General features: G+C 38.8%; 2 pseudogenes; both read left to right on the top strand.

Annotated features, from left to right (window-relative positions):
- The first annotated feature begins 2,270 nt into the window (after positions 1-2,270).
- LOC147465765 (uncharacterized) lies at positions 2,271-4,301 on the top strand (annotated as a pseudogene).
- A 58-nt stretch (positions 4,302-4,359) lies between these two features.
- LOC147465764 (uncharacterized) lies at positions 4,360-5,835 on the top strand (annotated as a pseudogene).
- Positions 5,836-20,439: the final 14,604 nt, after the last annotated feature.

Genomic DNA, 20,439 nt, shown 5'->3' with positions numbered 1-20,439 from the left:
GCTTTTGCTCATCTTCAATTGGCATTCAAAGAAAAGAAACCAGGATGGAAAGCACTCACAGGTTTGGTTTGGAGGTCAGTCTCCAAGTGGGGGGTTGTTAAGTATATAGCTTTATTTACCTCTTTTGTATTTTTTGTGTTAAAAAAATATATTTGTAAGGCCCCCGTTATGAGGAGAAGCAATCGTGTGTGAAAAAAAATCACTTGTCGGAACATTATGGCCGGATGACGATCGAAAAGTGGTCGAAAATAGGTCCATTAGTTGGCCGTGGCCGATGGCTGGTAGTCAATGGTCGGTGACCAAAAGTCAATGGCCGGTGGCCAAATTCAAATTGTACTTGTCTTCTCAAGGGTGGTGACACATGGGCACATGGGAGAATTCAAATCGGACCTGTCTACACAAGGGCGATTACACACGGCTGCCTGTCATAAGAGAGGAAAGCCCTTTTGGCCTATAAAAGGAGGCCTTTTCTACACAGATTTTGGAGTGTGAAGTTGATACAACAAGGTGGGTGTGAGGTGGTGAGAGTGAAGCAAAGAGGGAGCTCTATTAAGGGTATAATCCCTTTGTAACCTACTTCTTGTTTGAAGTACTAAAGCCATTGAGTGGCTGCTTTCCCGTGGATGTAGCCCACATTGGGTGAACCACGTATATCGTGTGTACTATCTCCCTCTCTCTCTCTCTCTACTCTATAATCTCTTCTGTGTGAAAATTTGTCTCTCTCCATTAAGTAGCTACTCAAATATCTATTTAGCTACACTTTATTCCCTAACATGGACATCTTTCAATAAGAGATTTAGCCGGTATAAGCTCTTCAAATTAGCATAAGCATGATGGACGGAATCAAGCGAGGAAGTTGGCGGGGGTAGAATATGCTTAACGCCTATCCCTAAGAGATTTTTTTCACGTCGAGTTAGAATTTAAGTAGAGAGATTATGCTACCTAGGGGTAGAGATTTTATTGTCTAGGGTGAAGGGGGTTTGCTTTCCGACTTGCAAGATTTTAAAGAGAGAGGTATTAGTGAGAGAAAGCCAATACTTCTGCTTGGGCCTATGGAATGAGAGATGGAGGGTGAAAATGGAACCCAAAGGTGTGGGAGGAGGGGGGTGTGGAGAAGAGCAAGTGGATTCCGAGGGAGTGCTCTCATTGGAGGTTTTTTGAAATCAAAATTTATTGGAAGGTCGGGGCTTGGAGATTGCATTGGTAGTTTTGATTTTTTGAGTTAAGGTTGATCTTGGGGGTTCTGGACTTATCGCTTGAGAAGAGAGAAGGGTTGACAAAAAGGTCGACTTATTATTGGGCGAGCGCCAAGAGCTAGAACGGGTTGGGGAGGGAGAGGTAAGGAAGGGTGGGGTAGATTGAAGAGGGTGTTGGGGTTTTTGGGTTGGGCGGGGTTGAGGGGGAAGGTTGAGTTTGGCTCTCTTGTTAGGGTATATGCCTTCTTTGGGGGTAACAAAGGGGGAGCTTCACTTGTAGAAGAGCAACCCCAAATAATGCTTTGCAAAGTGCTAGGAGACCTTGTTGTGCACAAGTTGGGCAATGGTTTCTTCCTTGGGAAGGGCATCAACCTCCTCAATAAGGGAAACTTGATTCCTCTCTCTAGCGAGATGATCTTCTTCTAGGATGGATCCATAAAGGTGTGCTTTGAGCATCACTACTTGAATTTGTGCATAGTTCAAAAAGTTTATTCCTTCCAAGACTCCAAGTGTGACCTCCAAGTGAGTGAAGATGGATTGGATCTTACTATACGGTTAAAGAGACCAAGTCACAATAGGAATCAATGGTTTGATGGAGCGTGTTCACTACAATCAATTGAGCTTCAATATAAACTTTGGTGGAGTCTACTTGTTATTGGATTTTGAGGGCAACAAGCTTAGCACTAAGACAAGCTTGTGCTTCCTAATCCTGGATAGCAAGGCAAGCAGGTTTCATGCGAAGGCTAATAGGAGGCCTCTTCTCGCTCGCAAAGTGCCTTGAGGTGCAATAAGAAAGACTTGGATTTGGTGAGCTAAGCATTATAAGAGCTAGGAATTCCTCCACAGAAGACCTCATCTGATATAGCGTCATTAAGGTGAGGTGTAGAAGGTGCAGGGAAAGGACCTCAAGTGTCCTTTCCCAAAAATAATTGTGACCATGTGGCGATTGTCGATAGCCGAGAGCCACGTGGGAGAAATTATTTTATGGGAAAGGACACTTGAGGTCCTTTGTCATCCGTCACAGGTCTAGGGGAATGTGGGCATTAGAGTTCACGATGGTGATGTTTGAGATGCATGGTCGCAAGCTGCATTCTTCTCCTTTCTCCTAGGGTTCGTGCAGGTTCTTTGCCTAAGGTTTTCTGTGCTGCATTCGTCTCCTAGGGTTTGTGCAGGTTCTATGTGTTGGTTAGGGTTTTCTGTGCATATAGGAAGAGTGTTGTGGCTTTGCCTAGGGTAGGCATGTATTTTAGGGTTTTGAGAGGTAGTGTTCCGAGGGGTCGAGTTCTGCAGGAAGTTTGTTTGCTGGAAGCCATTTTGGAAAACGAGCGTGGAACTTTTTGGAAGGTTTTTTGTGGGGTGAAACTCAATGTTATTTTAGAGAGTATAGTGTCTTTTTGTTTGAAGGGAGGGCTTGGAATGAGTTCGCAACCAAGCTTCTGCCTTCTGCTTGATGTTGATGAGGGTGTTCGAGGAGGTGCATCTGGGTGTCGTGAAGTTGGAGGGCAGCTTGGGGGTGGTGCATTTCATGGGGGTAGTGATTCTTGTCCACCTAATGAGGCTGCTGCAAATGGAGGAGGTTTTGAAGCAATTGTAGAACTTGGAGCAGATGAAGGAATTGGGGCTTTTGCAATACATACAGAGAGTGGTGTTTCTGCAATACGTGTTGAAGAAATTAGGGGTTCTTCAATAGATCTCGAATTTGGGGCTTTTGTAGCAAAAAATATCAACAAATTTGGGGGTTCTTGTACAGATCTCCAATTTGTATCAGGTGATGAAGAAATTTGTCCTTCTGCAGAGCAGATGAAGGTTTTGGTTGTGCTGCAAGACCTGCAGATATTTCTTAACATTTCTTTGTGCATACATGCTATTGTTAGTGATTGTAGAATATGAATCTAAGTAGGTTTGCTTAGGATTATGTAGATCTGGAGTGTTTTACTGGTTCTTTGATGGTTACAATGTCTACATGTTGTTTTCGTTGTAATTTGTGTTCTCTGCTTTGTGTAGGTGTTGTGCTTTATAGTATTGTTGAAAGTTGTGATGCTGGTGGTCTACCTATGTTGGATGTGGAAGATGACAGCATAACTGTGCCAGGTTTTCTTGTTGGTAATAGCGACCTTGAGGAGGAGTTTTTGACTGTTGGGGATAGTGGGGCCACAAAACACAAGGATAATTGGGCATGTAAGAAGTTTGACGAATGGAAGAAAATGTCTAGTGTGGATTGTGATACTGCTCTTGAGAAGTTGGATCTTTGTCAGGTGAATGAAATGCTTGCTAGGTTTTTTGTTGTGGTGTATAAACAGGATGGTGGCTTATTTCCATTAGACACATTGATGGGAATGTTGCGTTGCTTTGGTAAAATGATAAAAAAGGAGCAGGATTTGAGAGTTGCTGCTACTGGTATTGTTGAGGTGCCGTTTGATATTGTACAAAATCCTATCTTTCAATCGACTCAGAATGCTCTTTTGATTGTGATGCAAAGGTGGGTTGCTGTGCTAGAGTCTGCAAGGAGAGAAAAAAAGCTTCAGTGATTGGTGTTAGTTTGCAGCGGTTCTCAAATGAGATTTGCTTATTTTTGCATGCTGCATTTCTCAATTAGGGGTGGTTTAGAGCTCTATAATCTTGAGAGGATGTTGTTCTCGCGTGCTAAAGATGAGTTTGGAGAATATGCTAGGTTGGTTTGTCAGTTTTAGGCTTATAGGGATAAGTTCTATAGTTGGCACTTAGTGGTATTGAGTTTTTTTTGTGCTTGCAAGATTTGTGAGCATGCTAGCAAAAATTATAACGTTGACTTGATGCATTTTCAGCCGGAGCACTTTCAACCTACTGTTACTTTTCGTAATGATGATGTTGTATTGATGTTTGATCAGCTAATGCGTCACATGCCATACACTGTTGAGGGTGATAAGAATGTGTTGTTTTTGTTTTTGCAGCAAATTAACTCACATACAGGTTGTAATAAGTTTTTTCGTCGCATTTTGTGGTGTGCAATTTTTACATTTTTTTGAGTCAATTGTCAACTACTAGATTTCTTGCAGGTTTAATATAGTCGTAACAGAGTGTTGCAGCGAAGGTGTTGCCCAATATTGTGAAGTCAATTGGCAATAGGACAGGGGTTGGCGGAAATTTCAGTATTAAGAGCTTACGAAGCACTTGTGTGACTCAAATGATTCTTGGGCAGGTGCCTCGTGAGGTTGGAATGATGGTGACAGGACATAAGCGTCCTACGTCATATGAGAAGTATGACGTGTCAAGTGAGGTTCGCATGGCTGTTGTGTAGGATATTTTGTCTCAGACTTTTGATGGGTGTGGAAGACTAAAGACCTACCCGCAGGTTTTGGAGAAAAAGTTCTCAAACTTCTGTTAGAATATTGAAGGTTGTGCCTTTGGTGTGTTATTGTAAGTTGACGATTGTTGGTGTTGGTAGTCTTGCTGGTTTTTGTTATGTGGTTTAGGAGATGGTTCTCATGGAAAGAAGCAAGAACTTGTTGTTGTTGGTGGACAAGTTATTACTGTTGGTGGTGGACACGTTTCTTAAGTTTGTGTTGGTTCTACTAGAGAGTTATCAACAGGGTTTGCTGGTGGTTGCACCGCTTCTAGTGTTAATATGTCAGTTGATGTTGGTAGTTCTGGTTGTGGTTGTTGTGCTTCAATTGGTGATACTGGTTCAGCTGGTAAAGGATGTTCAATTGGTACTATTGGTTCAGGTGGCAGTGAGGAAGTTACTGTTGCTGGTAAAGGATGCTCAACTGGTATTGCTGGTTCAGATGGTGGTTGTTTGAAGCCAACTGTGCCTTTTATTCCCTACAAAATAGGGGAAGGTATTCCTTTTGATGAGAGCCTTCTGTATGAGCTTCCACCTGAGTCGACTAGAGCTCTAGGTATCGGTGGTCGGAATCCTCCCGTGTCAGTGTTTCCAGTGTGCAACATGTAAAATTGCATTGTTAATGTGTATGTCGAGAAGGAAAATATGCCCTTTGTACCTTTGGAGAAGAAGCAGTTGGAATGCTGGGAAGTTTGTAGCTTACGACAACTAGTAGTTGTGTTGTTGAGAACTATGACCAAGGTTGTTTTGTTGGTTTGATTTTGCTAATGGAACTCGATGTTATATTTTCAAGTTTTTTCTCTCTTGCTGTAATAATATTGCTACAAAGGGAATGTATAGCACTAGTTATAGGAATCATCTTTCTGACTTCAACAATTAGCCAACTACAAGGGCAATAGGTTGAAATTCTGCTTGCTGATGTGTCAACACTATATTGAAATTTTGTTTGCTGATTCGTCTGCCCCAGGTTGATGTTCTGGATGCTGATGTGTCAACAGGTATGTGCACTTGGTGACAATTTGTGTGTAGTTGATGACAATCTGTGTGCAGGTTTTCACTGTAATAGTTGATTGTGCTGTAGCTGGCAAGATCAAGTGTAATCCAGCATCTTTACCCTCCATTTAGTGTCAATTATGGGTTTTAATAGACACTAGATGGAGGGCCAAGATGCTCAGCCCCCTGATCTTGGACTTTGACAGTGGTGACAAAGGGAGGAGTGAGAGTGTTGATACAGAACGTGGAAGGATGATTGAGGAGGATGAGGGCAAGTCTCCAGCAGAGGAGGCCCTAGATGACGAGGCCAAGGTGGCCATTTGAAGGATCCGATAGAGCAGCATGCGTCGGGATACAGCTTGAGAGGCGTGGTCGGTTGCTACAGGTAGTTCAGCTATTTGGAGTCGATAGCATAGAGCTCTTGGATGCCAAGCTTTAGTGGATGCGAGAAAAAGCTGCTGGTGAGCGAGGTTGCGGCAGTTGGTAGGGCCGCAAGCAAGGAAGCCAGCCCCTAGATGCGAAGATGCAACGCTTGCATGGCCACGACACTAAGTAACACATAACATTAAAGAGAGGGGGGTGATGGGATCGACGGCCCGGAAGTGGACGCGGGAAGCCCGAGGCAGATTAAACCCGGACGCGTGGCAAGTCAACGCGAAAAAGTGGATGTTCGGCGACTCGATTTGAACCCAGGGCCTCGTCGCCCAGATTGAGATGCATGGGGTAACCATCCCACCCGCACGCACATGCTGTTACCATGGCTCGTTTTTTTTTGGGTTTTATTATTAAAACATAGGCACTGCTTGGGTTTAGTCTGTGGCCGGGTTTAGTTTTTAAGTGTCCATCTACGGCTGCGATCTCCCCTATTTTTGTGCGCGCACTTCTCTGCCCTCGATCCCCCCCCCCCCCCCCCCCCCTCTTTAATGCTATGTGTTATTTATTCATGAGGCTTGCATGAAGGAGCTTCTTAGCAAATCAAACTTCGTCTCTTTCTGGAGCGGAAGAAAGGGTCACAACAAAGCTACGTAGCCTCCAAGCATCCTACATACTCCATGCCAAAGATGCAAATTAGAAAGAAGCGGAGGATGTAGTGCAATGAAATGAAAAGAGAGTTATCATCATCCAAACATCAATAATCAACAAGCATGCTTATAAATTGCATCTGTGAGTTACTCTATAAGGAAAAGGAGAGAGGCAAGATAAAAATTTCTTCCATTGCCAACTATGATAAGGACAACCTTAAAAAGTCTATGGCAAAGACCATTTTGAAAAGAGAAAATGTGGAGAATTAAACGTGAGAGAGAGGGAGGGAGGGGGGGCTGGTGGGGGGGGAATGATAGGCACAAGTGTAAACACCAAACATGTTATGCATTGATATAGCTCATCATTGGTGCTTACAAAATGCCTTTGTAAGCACCACTAATGAGCTATCAATGTGAAACATGTCTACTTCATTCTACTAAATTTTCTCTTTACAAAATGGACTTTGCTATAGAAGTTTTCTTTATCATAGTTGGCAGTGGAAGAAAATAAAACTTATTGGCAAAGTTTCGACACAAGACGGATAAAATGTGAGCCAAAAATTGTGAACAAAAGATGCATAAATTGAATCAAAACTATGACAAATAGTATGACCAAACTCTGCCACACATTTGACAGTATTTTTGCATAAATATTGAATCGCATAAACCATAAACCATTGTACAAACATTGCACAAAAACTAAACCAACTGTATTGAGTCAACTCGGCTATTGAGCACCTAGCTAGTCCCATCTACACATGTCCCATAACGAGGCTACAATAGGGGATCTCCAATGACTTGCATCACCAAAAGGCTCTTAACATTCAAGAAGCCTCTAAATCAAAGAAAGCTCCCAGAGGGCCCTCCAAAATCTTATGCAAAATTAAGACTCAAGATGACTATTGTAATTACCAAAATTGACTCCACACAAGCATTCTAATTAGTATCCCCAAACTTTGTAAATAAATTGTTGAAAATAGACCAAATCTTCCACGTTGAGAGATATGCACATAAACAAGGGCCAAATATAGCAAGCAATTTAAAAGCTACCAATCTCCCACCACAACTGCAATTGCCTCAATCTCGCATGAGAGGCATCCACATACTACCCGAAAGTGCATGAGATTTGTTGTATACTCAACATACTATATGCATATGGCAACCATAAACTAGCAACTATCACATGTTGATAGCTAGTTTTTGGTTTCCATATACATATGGCAACCATAAACTAGAAACTATCACCATAAATGGCCACTCATCAGCAAGAAAGAAAAAGACGGCATCTGATGCACAAATCTAACATCATAAAATCGTGAGTAAAGTCTCTTGTAGACTCACATTGTCATAAGTTGTCCATAATCAATGACCATATCCAACTCAACATAAAGAGAAAAATTCATGGCCAAAAGCAAGTAGTCAACTACACATTAGCAAGCACAATTTCCATAAAAATGTAATAAGATGGTAGCTATGGATTATGAAATTTTTGTCATGAGGGCATCAATCCTTGACATGAGAGCATCAATCCTTGAATGTAAGAAAATGTCTTCTTGCACTCTTGCACATAAAGATCATTATTTTGCATTGAGCACGACATGAAAATGGTTACTTAAATGCATAACCATACCTCAATAGACAAAACCATATAGTCAAGATGCCAAAAGACCTTTCTCATTTGGATTACTTATCTATATTCAAATTTTTAGACTTTGAATTGTGGGAGTATTGTATGTATGGTAAGCATGCCAAATCAGCCTAGATCTAGTCTATCAAACAAGAAGAAGCTTGATGAGTTAGATCTAGTGCATTCAAATAAAAGTGGTCAATTCACTAGGTGATGCTTTGTATTTTATCACTTTTATAAATGATGCAACTCATAAGGTTTGGGAACATTCATCAAAGCATAAATAGAGATGGATCTCATTTGTCCAAAATCAGCCAAACAAGAAGATTAAGTGCTTAACACTAGTTCTGTAATTGGACACTTAAGTGTCCTGAGACACTAAAGTGTCCTGTTTTTCTACCATGTTTTGGCAACTTATTTGTCAAGCAAGAAAGAAGTTTTATACACCTTGCTTCTATCATAGGCTGGTTATGAGGGAAAGAAAACACTGGATTTTTCTCCATATCAAAATACAATCTATATGGAGAGAATTCTTGTAAGTTCTAAGACATAAATTTTTGTAAAATTTCAAGCTGTTTTGCTAGAAAAATCATAAAATTATTATATCTTTTTGTAGAGATGGCATTTTTTATGTTTATAAAATCCAAGTGTTAGCATTTAGTGTTACAAAGCAATGGAATGCACTTCAAAGATAAGTTTTCGAGTCACATGTAAGCTATAGACATAATTTCATACTTGAGCACGTGTTGAATAAGAGCATAATTTTGGTCTTCCAAAGGTCCCCTCATGAAATTGATACTATTCTAGTGCAATTTGACAACTACAAATGACTTTATATGTTTAAACCAAGAAACTACATATTTTTTGGGCTCCCTAACTCAAGTAAATCTCGTTGCTTGAACTCTATCTTGAATTTATTATCGTGCAAAAACTCTTCAAAATCTTGAGTTCTCAATAATAACAATGAAACCAAGGTTTTAGGCACCCCAATTGTGTATGTACCGCGTACTTTGATACATTTAGTTGATCTACATGGAAAGTTTGATTTCATTCGAGGTTTTGAATGCTTATGTCTCAAGAATGAGAATATGAAAGTTTTCTCTTATGCAATTTTGAATATTAAAATGATCCAATACTTGTTGCATACCAAAGCCCTTCTACTTGCCACCTTGAGTGCTCAATGGAAAGGGCAAGCAATTTATCACTTCCTAAAACTCACAAATACATCAAATTTTTTATTTTATTTTTTGGTATACAAAGATATGCTTGAAATGACCATATCAAACACATGGAACTTTCCATCATTTTATATACTTCAAAGGCATTTTTTTTGCACATGAAACTTTCAATTATCTATAGCAAAACTATGGAAGAGTCACCTAAAATTTTCTACAAGGTCGCTTCATTGTTTCTTGAGCTTATGGAGGCGATTTCTTCAAAGCGTCAATCGCAGTCTTATGAGGGTCAACTTGATGAGTATAGTTCTTGATCAAGATAGATTCTAAAATGCAAGGTTATATATTTAAAAGACCCTCTAGCTAGCATATTTAAGCATATCAAGAGGGTTTTCTTAAATAAACCGTTTAATGCAAGTAGCATTTAATTTAGATTTGTTAAAAAAGGACACTTAAAGTGTCCTGTTTTGGTACCAAACTAGTGTTAAGGATTGATATCAATGCATTATTTCATCTTTGATTAAAAAAAATTATTTTGTTTGTAATTGATAAAAACCTCAAGCCTATGATCTATCAAATGGGCGTATACATAGCTAAAGTTTATATTTATCACATCTATATAGATATTTGCTCCATGGTAGGTGGAGCTTTAGAGTCGTAAGGAAGTCACCAAGGGGGTCAGATCTAATGGATTCAACTTGGTGGCTCCCTCCTCCTATGTCCACACTACTGGTTCTACTACTTGCCATTAAGGATGATGTGTCTAAGGTCATGTTCAAGATCTGTTCTCTAGAATATGTGGTCAAATGATTTACCTTAAACTAGTTGAAACTCTCTTCTATGGAAATCGAATTGATATATATTCCCTAACAAACACAAGTTTAAAGCCTGAATATGAATCCTAACCCCTTACTTGAAAAAGTTGGTGCTTGACAATTCAAATGCTTCCAACTATAGTCTCATCAAGTATTTAAGAGTGTATATCCTCAATTGAATCCTCTAGCATTTCCCACACACACAACTAGCTTCTAGTATTCCATCAAGTTAAATCCTCTTGCAAACTCTCCTACTTCTTATGGATCACCTTATGGCTGCAAATTTGCTTTGGTTTGATGCAAACTCCCAAATCTAAAGAACCAGTTTATAATGTCCAAGTGGTATTCAAATTGCATACTAGAAGCCAATGCCATATCCTACACTCAAGTATGTTTAGTCTATGTATATTGACTATCACTTAAATGCTAACAACTACCAATATTGGTAAAAATGTGATGCATGCTCATCCTTGTTTTTGCCCAATCTTCCCACAAAAATGGGGGTGATGATCTCCAAGTTTCACAAAAAATACATGGATAGGACTACCAAGTTAAATGCTAGCTGCTACTATGCTTCCCCTCGTGGTGACAGATGTTAATGTGGCACAAATTGCAATTTTTGCCTCTTAGAGCTTTGCATAAATTTGAATATTCAAACGTATCTTTGAATAGTAGTGTAAACCCTTATAATGCACTTTGATTAGGATTTTGAATCTTAAAGTCCAAGATATCGGTATGGTTGTGATCCATAGACAATTGGTGTCATGTGGGTATGGTCAATTATGCAAGATACCACTATAGCTTAGATTGCAATTTGGGCTAGAGGTTTTTGGTGATTCATACTAGAGGAGATGGTTAATTATGATCTTGGAATTGCTTAAGCATACTTTTATGTAGAATGGATGACAAATGCATGTTCTTTTCTTGATGTTGCACTGTGAGGGCTTTGAAACACCGGATTATGCTTATGGTCAGCTTTGATTATCCAAATGAGATGAAACATCATGTGCAAGTTGTATTCAAGCTGATGGATGCTCCTGTGATGTCACATATGCTAGTGTGAAGGGTGTCTCCAATTGCAATTTGAGCCATGAGGGTCTTGGTGACTTAGCTTATTAATTTTGAGTTCCCCTCATCCCTAAGGTTTACCATATCTTGTTTTAGCCAAATGGTGAGAAATTTTTCCAAAGAAAGTTATTTTCCTTTGCATTGACATAGGCAAGTGAAGTGGCCTTTACACATGCAAAATGAGGCCCAAATGGGGGTGGAATTGGTACCATGCAATGTGCTGAGTGAGGATGATGTACTTAGATGGGGGTGCAATGTGTGTTGCCCAAATTGCAATATTTTTCATGGCGCAAATTATGATTTCTACCTTGTTTGATTGCTTATGATGAAACTAGCATAAAATTGTTCCCTAATGTCTTGTAGACCCTAGTTGGTGTGCTGGTTTGAAAAAGAACCCTAGAATGCATAATGAATCAAGTCATTTATATTATGGTTTTAAGTGCTTGAAGCACTTTATTAAATTAGATTTTTGCAATGGAATTGTGAGTATCCCAAGATGCTGTCTAATAACGTTTACTCCTTCAATCCAAAAAAAAAAACCAAACTTTACTTGAAAGACCAAGAGACATTATCAAGAGTGGCAGTTTTTGGTGTTTTTTTTGTCTTTCTTTCTTATGGCTTGTTTTGTGATGGTTTTGCCATCCATACCTAAATGATAACTTCCAAAGATATGAAAAATCAACCTCTAGAGGGTCTTTTAGATAAAAGGTATCTTTCTATCCTATGAAGTTATCATTTAGGTATCTTTAAACCAAACTCTAGAGGGTCCTTTTTTGAAGCAAGTATGTACTTCAAATCTAGTTTAGATCTAGAATCGATCCCCAAGAATGGTGCAAATGTTACCAACTACATTGCAGCAGACAATACATCATAGCTAGCTCACAAACAAACAAAGTATGCCAATCTAGAGAGGGTGGTGACATGCCTAGTGCTTGTAGGACATGAATGTCTTCTAGGATTGTGTGGAAGTATTGTGCATAATCCTCAACCCAACCACAATGCACAAAGCATACGCAAAATACAAGAATCTAACTACCTTGTGTGCTAGGTAGACATGTGAACCAAACCTTGACAAAATAAACCTTGAATGAAGCAACATGTCATAAGCACTCCATGAGACATATGCCACTCAATCTAAAAACCAGGGATTTAATATTTACGTAGTTACCACAAATTTTTTGTGATCACAAGGTCTTATTGACACATATACATAATCACACTTAACATGATCACAAAGAAGCTGGTTAAGAGCAACTTGGAAACCCACAAGAAGCCCGCCGAGAATTTCAATTTTCCCTGCGGGCCCGTCGGGAATATTAAGAAGCCCAATGGGGTCACAAAATAGTATATATATGGCCCCGATCGGGCCCGCTGGGCGTTATCCTTGAGCCATCTTGAGAGAGAGAGAGAGAGAGAGAGAGAGAGAGAGAGAGAGAGAGAGAGATAGAGAGAGAGAGAGACGATCGACGATAGACTTTGCACGTACGTCGAGAGGAGAGAAGGGGTTGTGTGCTCTACGTCGCAATGCACGGCAATAGCGGAGTACCTGACCACATGACCTGGGTATGTGTTGTGTGTACTAGCTAATCATATTCAAAAGAATGCTTTATTCATCAATCATTGTTGCTATTTTAAATGCTACATTTACATAAATTCTATGTATATAATTATATGCACACAATTTGCATGTTAAATATTCATTTTTACCTTTTCCAAGAGCAAGACGTTGTTTGCAATTTCCTAGCCCGGTTTGTATACTTTCAATGTTTTAAATGAGCTAAAATAAAATTGGCAATATGTACATCATGATGCATGTATCTTCCAAGAGGCATTATTTTTGAAGTGAATCGTGATAACGTGCAAAATGTAAATTCAGGTATTTTGTTCTATAAAAAAAATTTGAATTGTTTTGGGTTTTTAACATGTTCTATTAGATATAGACAATTTTATTAGAAGTGACTTATTTTTATTGCATTTTACACGAGTAATCATACCATTTTAAAGTCAAAATGATTATCAACCCGAATAAATATAATCTTGCACAATTTTTTGAAGTCTTTAAGTCAGTGTATGCTTTGTTTGAACTAGTGTGAGAGTGCACGGTAAAAAATATAAGTTATAAGTTCACAATATGTTGAAATGTTTCAAATTTTTTAACATGTATTGTTTGATCTGGATGAAGTTCTTATAAACTACTTGTTTGCTCTGTATTTTACTCGAGTAAACATTACATTTTAAAGTGAAAATTGTTTCCAATGTTTATCAATATGTTAGTGCACATTTCTTTAAAGCCTTCAAGTCATGGTTATGGTTTGTTTGAACTAGTATGAGAGTGTTAGTGCAGTGTGCAGTCATGAATTTGTATTTGATATGTTGTTTTTTATTGTCCAGTGCTAAAATGACGCCAGATCAAAAGAAAATTATTATGCGTGCCATTCAAAAAGAATTTATTTTGGCAATATCATCATGTACAGATGGTCGTATACAACACATTAATGAAAGGGACGTCTTCATTAAAGACCTCACTAGCGCTATATGGGAGAATTAAGAGCACATGCTGTGAGGTGAAGGCCAAAATGAGTTGCTGATTCCAACAGGGATTCGAGAATTTGACCTCCACCACAAGGACAATGTTGGGCAATATAAAAGTCTGTTGACTTAAAGGAAGATATCCCTCCTGCCTTGCGATATGACAAAATTGGAGCTCTGGGGCAAATTATAGGAGGAATAGAAGGTCAAGATGAAGTGGGTGAAAGTTCAGGACTAAGCTTCCTTACCCAAGATATTGAAGATGGCCCAAGATGTGCAAGAAGCTGTGGTGGCCGATCAAATGCCAGTGGAATCGGCACAATGATGCACATGGCATTGAATGCCAATTGTGCGCATCTAATTGGCATTCCCCAGGAGGCCTCAGTAGAAGGTATAAGGGTTGGAGCAGGCTCCTTTTGTATGTGCACATTATACACCATCAAGGCATCTCTTTCTTTCCAGAGCACATTACATATGTGGGAAAATGCTACAAGGGAAGGAGTGAGGAAAAATTTGATAGCTTCCAGACAAAGCAAGGAATGCAAACACTTCACCCCTCCATTGTAAGACGCATTGTCTTTACCACCAAAGCTCCCTAGATCACAATATTTCCATACTACAATGGGGGCACCTTGGGAGACATGATGTGTCGCTTGTCATTTGCCCACGCAGCATTCAAACACCACATACATAGGCTACAACACGGTTGGAGGTCATTGTTGCCAACAAATTAGTGCTTACAAAAGATAGAGATAGAGATAGCATGGATCAAAGTAGTGATTGAGCAGATGTCAGCAATCTGTCACTCCTTAATTGATGGCGTTGCGACTGGTCACTCGATTGGCATAGTGCACAATGACTTGCACCCTTTCAACATAATGTTGGACTTTACTTGCACAAATAAACCCCATATTGGCATCATTGATTGAGGAATGATGCTTAGAAGGCTAGCTAAGTGTGTATCAAATAATTATCTGCATCCAAGCGGACAGTCGGACCCTGCAGTTTTGAAGGCACAAAAAGCAGGGAAGAAGAGATTGCAAATCAACCATGGGTTGCTCCAGAACTATACGATCCAGGGTGCGCAGATGAGTACACAAGATCAAGTAACATTTATGCATTATGTTATCTATTTGACATGTTGATAGATTTTTGGAGTGCAACCACGAAAGTTTATTTCCTAGAAGAAGTATTTCACCACCCCGATCAAGATGTTATGAGGTCCATTCAGATAAAAGTAGACTATTGGATGAAGTTAAGAGAGCAAAAAAATAGAAGAAATACATCTGATATTTTGATATGTTTCAAAGAACATTTAAAGACAGACCCTAATCGTATTCAATGACTGCTTGTTGAACTTGAGCCATCTTTTTACCCGGCCTAAACATTTTTGTGATATGCATTTGTCTTGTTGTCCGGGGTATTTCATTTGTATTGAAATGTATTATCTGGTTTGGGGTGGTTCATCTCATTGAGTCATGTCATGTATTTCAATTGGATCAATTGTTTTGTATTTTAATTGAATCAATTATCTTTAGGTATTTCAAATTTGTCTTGTTGTCCGGGGTATTTCAAATTTGTCTTCTGGTACAATTGGTCATTGTGATTGTTTAGACGCATCAATTGTGATTTGATTTAGTCGGCCTACGACGTCTTAAGTAGTGGACATGACGGATCTACTTCGTGTATCTGTGAGATTCGTGAGAATATATTTTTGTCAACGATATTGAACATTTGTCTATTTGTCCATTGCAGCTCTAAGATAAAATGGACGATGAAGAACAAGGCTGTGGTACCCAGTAAGTGCTTGATGATAATGCATTTTAGTGCATGAAATCTCTAGCGCACGGTATGTCGACACAACAAGCGATGCATACTGCTCGACGACTTTCAAAATGGGAAAATTCAAACCACATGCAATGGTCAGAAATCAATAAAGAAGTGACCAAGGACATGATCAAAACAAAATGGCTATGTGAGGATGTGGAGATAAAGAAAGGATGGTGGAAGGTATCGAACTGCCTCCACAAAGTGATCAAAGAAAAATCTGAGAGGATCTACTTGGAAGTTTATGGGCATCCACTGCACAATGTAGATTGTGCATTATATTTTGCAAAAAATGTTATATGTTCATTTTGTGCAACAGCGACGAGTAGACTTTTCATCGAAGGAGACAACTGTTGCCGTCCATGATAGCAGAGAGAGTTGTGTCACTTTCACTCGAGATGAGCTGGTATTGATAGTTGAAGGTACCAACCTACAATTAAAGAGAGAGAAAGATATTTACACGACACAGTTGGCAGATAAAGATGAAAAATTAATATGGCTTTCTATAGCCACCCAAATACCCCAACCCTCATAGGTCCGAATGGAGAAAAGTATTCAGCGTCTAAGCCAAGAAGTTCAGTTGCAAAAAACATACGATGGCAATAATATCTAGGATTGGTCATGTCATCACTAATAATCTTTCATAATAATAATGCACTCTCTGTATAAACCAATGCATGAAATAACGCAAAGAAATGTTCAATATTATCATACAAATGAGGGCTACTTGTACCCAATCAAGGATTGTAGCCCCCTTATGCAACCAATTTAATATATAAAAGATATTTTCACCCAATTAAGGATTATAGCTCTTATATTGTGCAGTGAAATGTATATCAACTCAAATCTATGATGGTGAAAAATGCAAGACTTCAACGATTTTTATATGCCCAATACACTAGTACACGACATCCAACCCTTGAATATCGACTCGTCATTTGCATATGCTCATCTTCTAAAACCAATTACAACTCTCATTTGGACCAATGGCTTTCTCGCAATGAGCATGACTCTCCAAATTTTCAATTGTTTTGGTTTTGTACCTTTATTTTCGGTAAAGGATTTAAATATTTTTAGAAGTGGTTCCAAATTAAGAATCACGTTCGACCCAAAAAAGGACATGTGACTCTGTAACCTTAGGTCAATTGACAAGGAGATGATTGTACCCGACACTCGGATACACTCCCCAAGGATTTGCCTAGTCAAAGCACCACCATAAGCACGAGGTTTACTTTATATAATTACGCCCGCCGATGTTTTTTATTTTCTCGACAGGGCTGTCGGGCAATGCCTTTTACCCGACGGGCCCGCTGGGAAAATAAAAAAATCCGACGGGACCCTTAGGGAATATGCTCTTACCCGGTGAGCTAACTGGCTCTATGGGTTTTTGCAGGTCATCGTCAAAGTCACGTTAACAATTAACGTGATCACGTGTTTTTCTTGTGTAATTACTAGAGTTATTAATGTAATCACATGATCGTGATCACGTCAATGAAATCCCTGCTAAAAATTGACACAAATTGCGATTTGAGACAGGCAACCAAATGCCGTTTTCACATTTTGATATTCAACACATGCATTAACTTCCTTTTAGATCCATGATTAAAAAAAGAAAATTTATAATGGAAAATCACACCCAGCTTATCCACTTTGGAAGGACGAGGATAAGAGAGTTAGTCACGGTTCTAGTTGCTAATAAACACATTTATTTTTATGAGATAAATGAAAGGACAATGTTGATTGAAAAAGAACCTTCTATGACCAATGATATAACTACAAAAGATGATGGAATCTCTAATGGGTGCAAATAGTGTTGTAATCTTGGGGGGGTGTCACTGTATATATGTGTGCGTTCAAGGACTATTTATAAAACCCCTTAGTTGTAGATCTTTCACTATAAAAAAGACCTTTTTCAGAATTTTTTCAACACCCTTTTGTATGTGAAACTGTGAAAAAATATAGAATAAAATAATCCCTGATGTGGAACCTATCTGATAGGCTTTTTTTGTTTTGATGATGCCCCAAGGTTGCAATAGCCCATTTGTCAAGGTTCACTTCAAAAGCTATATTATCAAAAGGATTATCCAAATTTTAAAAATTGGCATTACACCTAGGACTAAGCTTTAGTAACTTGAGCAAAGATATTTCATCATCAAAGCACCTCATGTTGCATTCAAGTTAGTAATTGCAAGTCACCAGTAAAATCAAGGGCTTTTACATAGAGAGAATGTCAAATAATACAAAAAGGGGATCCTTGTCAATAATAATAAATGGAACCAAAAATGTTGTAGCTAGATTCCCATGTCTTCTTTTGATTTCTGCCAACTCTGAATGTGTGTGTGTGTAGACCATCTCAACTTCAAGTAAACTAAGAGAGAGAGAGAGAGAGAGAGAGAGATTGTGTGTAGACCATATGAACATCAAGTAAGAGAGAATATTTTTATTCAACTTTTGTTATTTCAATCTATGCCTACCTTAAGAATTTTTAAACAAGTTGCTAAGAAGAGATGGTATGTCAATTAGAGGTGCGGAGTCTCTATGTCTCTTTTTCATTCACATCTTAAAATTCATGCAAGCATCAGTGATTAGTGCCACCATAACTACTTTTCTTATGTTCATACGCTAAATTTTATTTTTGAGGTATTCTATATTAGGCAAAAAATATTTTGAGATAATGAAGTATTATGCTTGCCTCATATAAAAGGGGAACGTTTTTTATTTCATTTATGGGTACCTCTCTCTCTCTCTCTCTCTCTCTCTCTCTCTCTCTATCTCTATATATATATATATATATATATATATATATATATATATATATATATATATGTGTGTGTGTGTGTGTGTGTGTGTAGTCTAAGAAATGCTTTTGATAAAATATAGCAATAATACCATACTTTGAAATGATACCTATCAATATATTACAAAGACAATATAAGAAACTATGAAAAGGCCAAACAATAATTACAAAAATGGATATTGTAAATAAAAGATAAGTATTGGTGTTTTAGAATAAAAGAGGCAAAAGGCTAAAGCAATTTAGCAAATCAGCCCATGGGCAAATTGGCTATTGAGCATAGGCATACGTGCGGGCAAGGCAAAAGTTGAGATGTACTTTGTGTTTCTTGCATGCCGCACAATTTGCATTAAGCACCAACCAATTTCACCTTCATTTATCATTGCATTTCATTGGCCATGGTAGGCTCAAGTACACCAATGCCCAATGTGCTGGTCCCACCATCACTTTTCTCCAAGAATGATGTAACCGTTGCACCAACATAGTTTGTTCCCAAGTGCATCATGGTAGCTTCTAGCCCAACATGCAAACTCAAAGCAAAAATGAAAGGCTACCTCATTTTAGGTACCCCCCACATGTTGGGGGGATAATTTGTAACTCTTGAGATGCTACCACCTTCACACAGATGAGGGAGGGGTCATAGTTATTTGAGAGGGTGGTAGAGCTAATTGAATCCTTCCGGACTCCAATTGTTTTCCCCTTCTTTGATAAGAGCTAATCATAAACCTTGGGATACTCAAGATTCTTGTAATCTTCCCTCTTTGAGTTAGATTGTATGTTTATTGGTTGCTTCCATGCCTCAAAAGAATCAAAGATTTTAATATTTTAACTTTCAAGCTTTTTTGGCCAGTGCTAAAGCCTTAGTGATGCCTCCCCTTTTTGCTAATGAAAAAGAGGAGGCTATTTTAATTTTTATTACTGTTTTGGAATTGACTAGTTTTTGATTGGTGGATGAAGATAGTGATCATTTATTTCACTGATTAGATAGGTTAAGAATCCTAAGAAAAAGCAATGAAAATATTTCTTTCTAGAAGGAGATCTTGAAGATATCTACATCTATCTATCTTCCTATCTACCTAAAACTCTACTTATCAAAAAGACAAAGGGTAACCTCCATGTGGATGTAAGGATGGAGCTCAAAGCTTCCTTTCTGTACTTGCTGCAATGTGTATTCATGAGCTTTCAAGTTGGGTGCAATGTGTATTCATGAGCTTTCAAGTTGGGTGGGCATATGTGCGAGTGACAATGTAGTACTCTACAAGTTTGGCTCCATAATCGGACACGTTGCGATAACTTGTGGGAGCTTAAGCTATGGTCATGCGAGGTTTAGTTATCAAATTTGAACAAATAACTAAGCCTCATTCTTGGTCATACGCAAAAAAGGAGCATTAAATGAATAATTATGCCCACCCTTTGTAACTATACCAATTTTGGCAAGTTGTGAATTTCAAGGTTTGATTGGGAGGATGAATGAATACTAAGCCTCACGTGACCATGCAATAGGCTTAGTTATTCATTTAATGAGTGAGATTTCTTCCACCTCCAACGGCAAAAAAAACCCATCAAAATATGAAAGCACAATGTTGTCATTTACAGTGGTATTGTGATATGAGGGAGAGTTACATTTGATCCACCCCATAATTCTCTCTCTCACTCTCTATAATGGCCCTAGGCAATGGCCAACAATAGACGACACTGATTGTAAAAAAAACCGTACCTGCCTAACCACCTCGCTCCCCATTTTCCTAGCTACCACCACCACGCTCACCAACAGGGACATTTCATTGATGCAACTCAATGCTACTTGATCTATTGACTTATCCTTGAAAAGACTTGGATTCATGGGCACACTCGCTCTCGATGAAGTTTGTCCCCTCTCTCTCTCTCTCTCTCTCTCTCTCTCTCTCTCTCTTTGTGTGGGTTCATGCACATGCATGATGGCTCCTTCATGCCTCTATCTTCGGAAGAGCTATATTATAGGAGGCGAGGAGGAAGAGAAGCTGAAGCACATTTTTATCTTCAAAGAAAATATGGGCTACATAGAGACACACAACTCCAACTCCAAATCAGC

The sequence above is a fragment of the Adiantum capillus-veneris genome, chromosome 1 (assembly GCF_014529385.1).
Source record: "Adiantum capillus-veneris isolate H3 chromosome 1, ASM1452938v2, whole genome shotgun sequence".
In the NCBI taxonomy this organism is placed as follows: Eukaryota; Viridiplantae; Streptophyta; class Polypodiopsida; order Polypodiales; family Pteridaceae; genus Adiantum; species Adiantum capillus-veneris.
The sequence above is the reverse complement of the archived record's forward strand: the minus strand, read 5'-3'. Positions and strand labels throughout refer to the sequence as shown.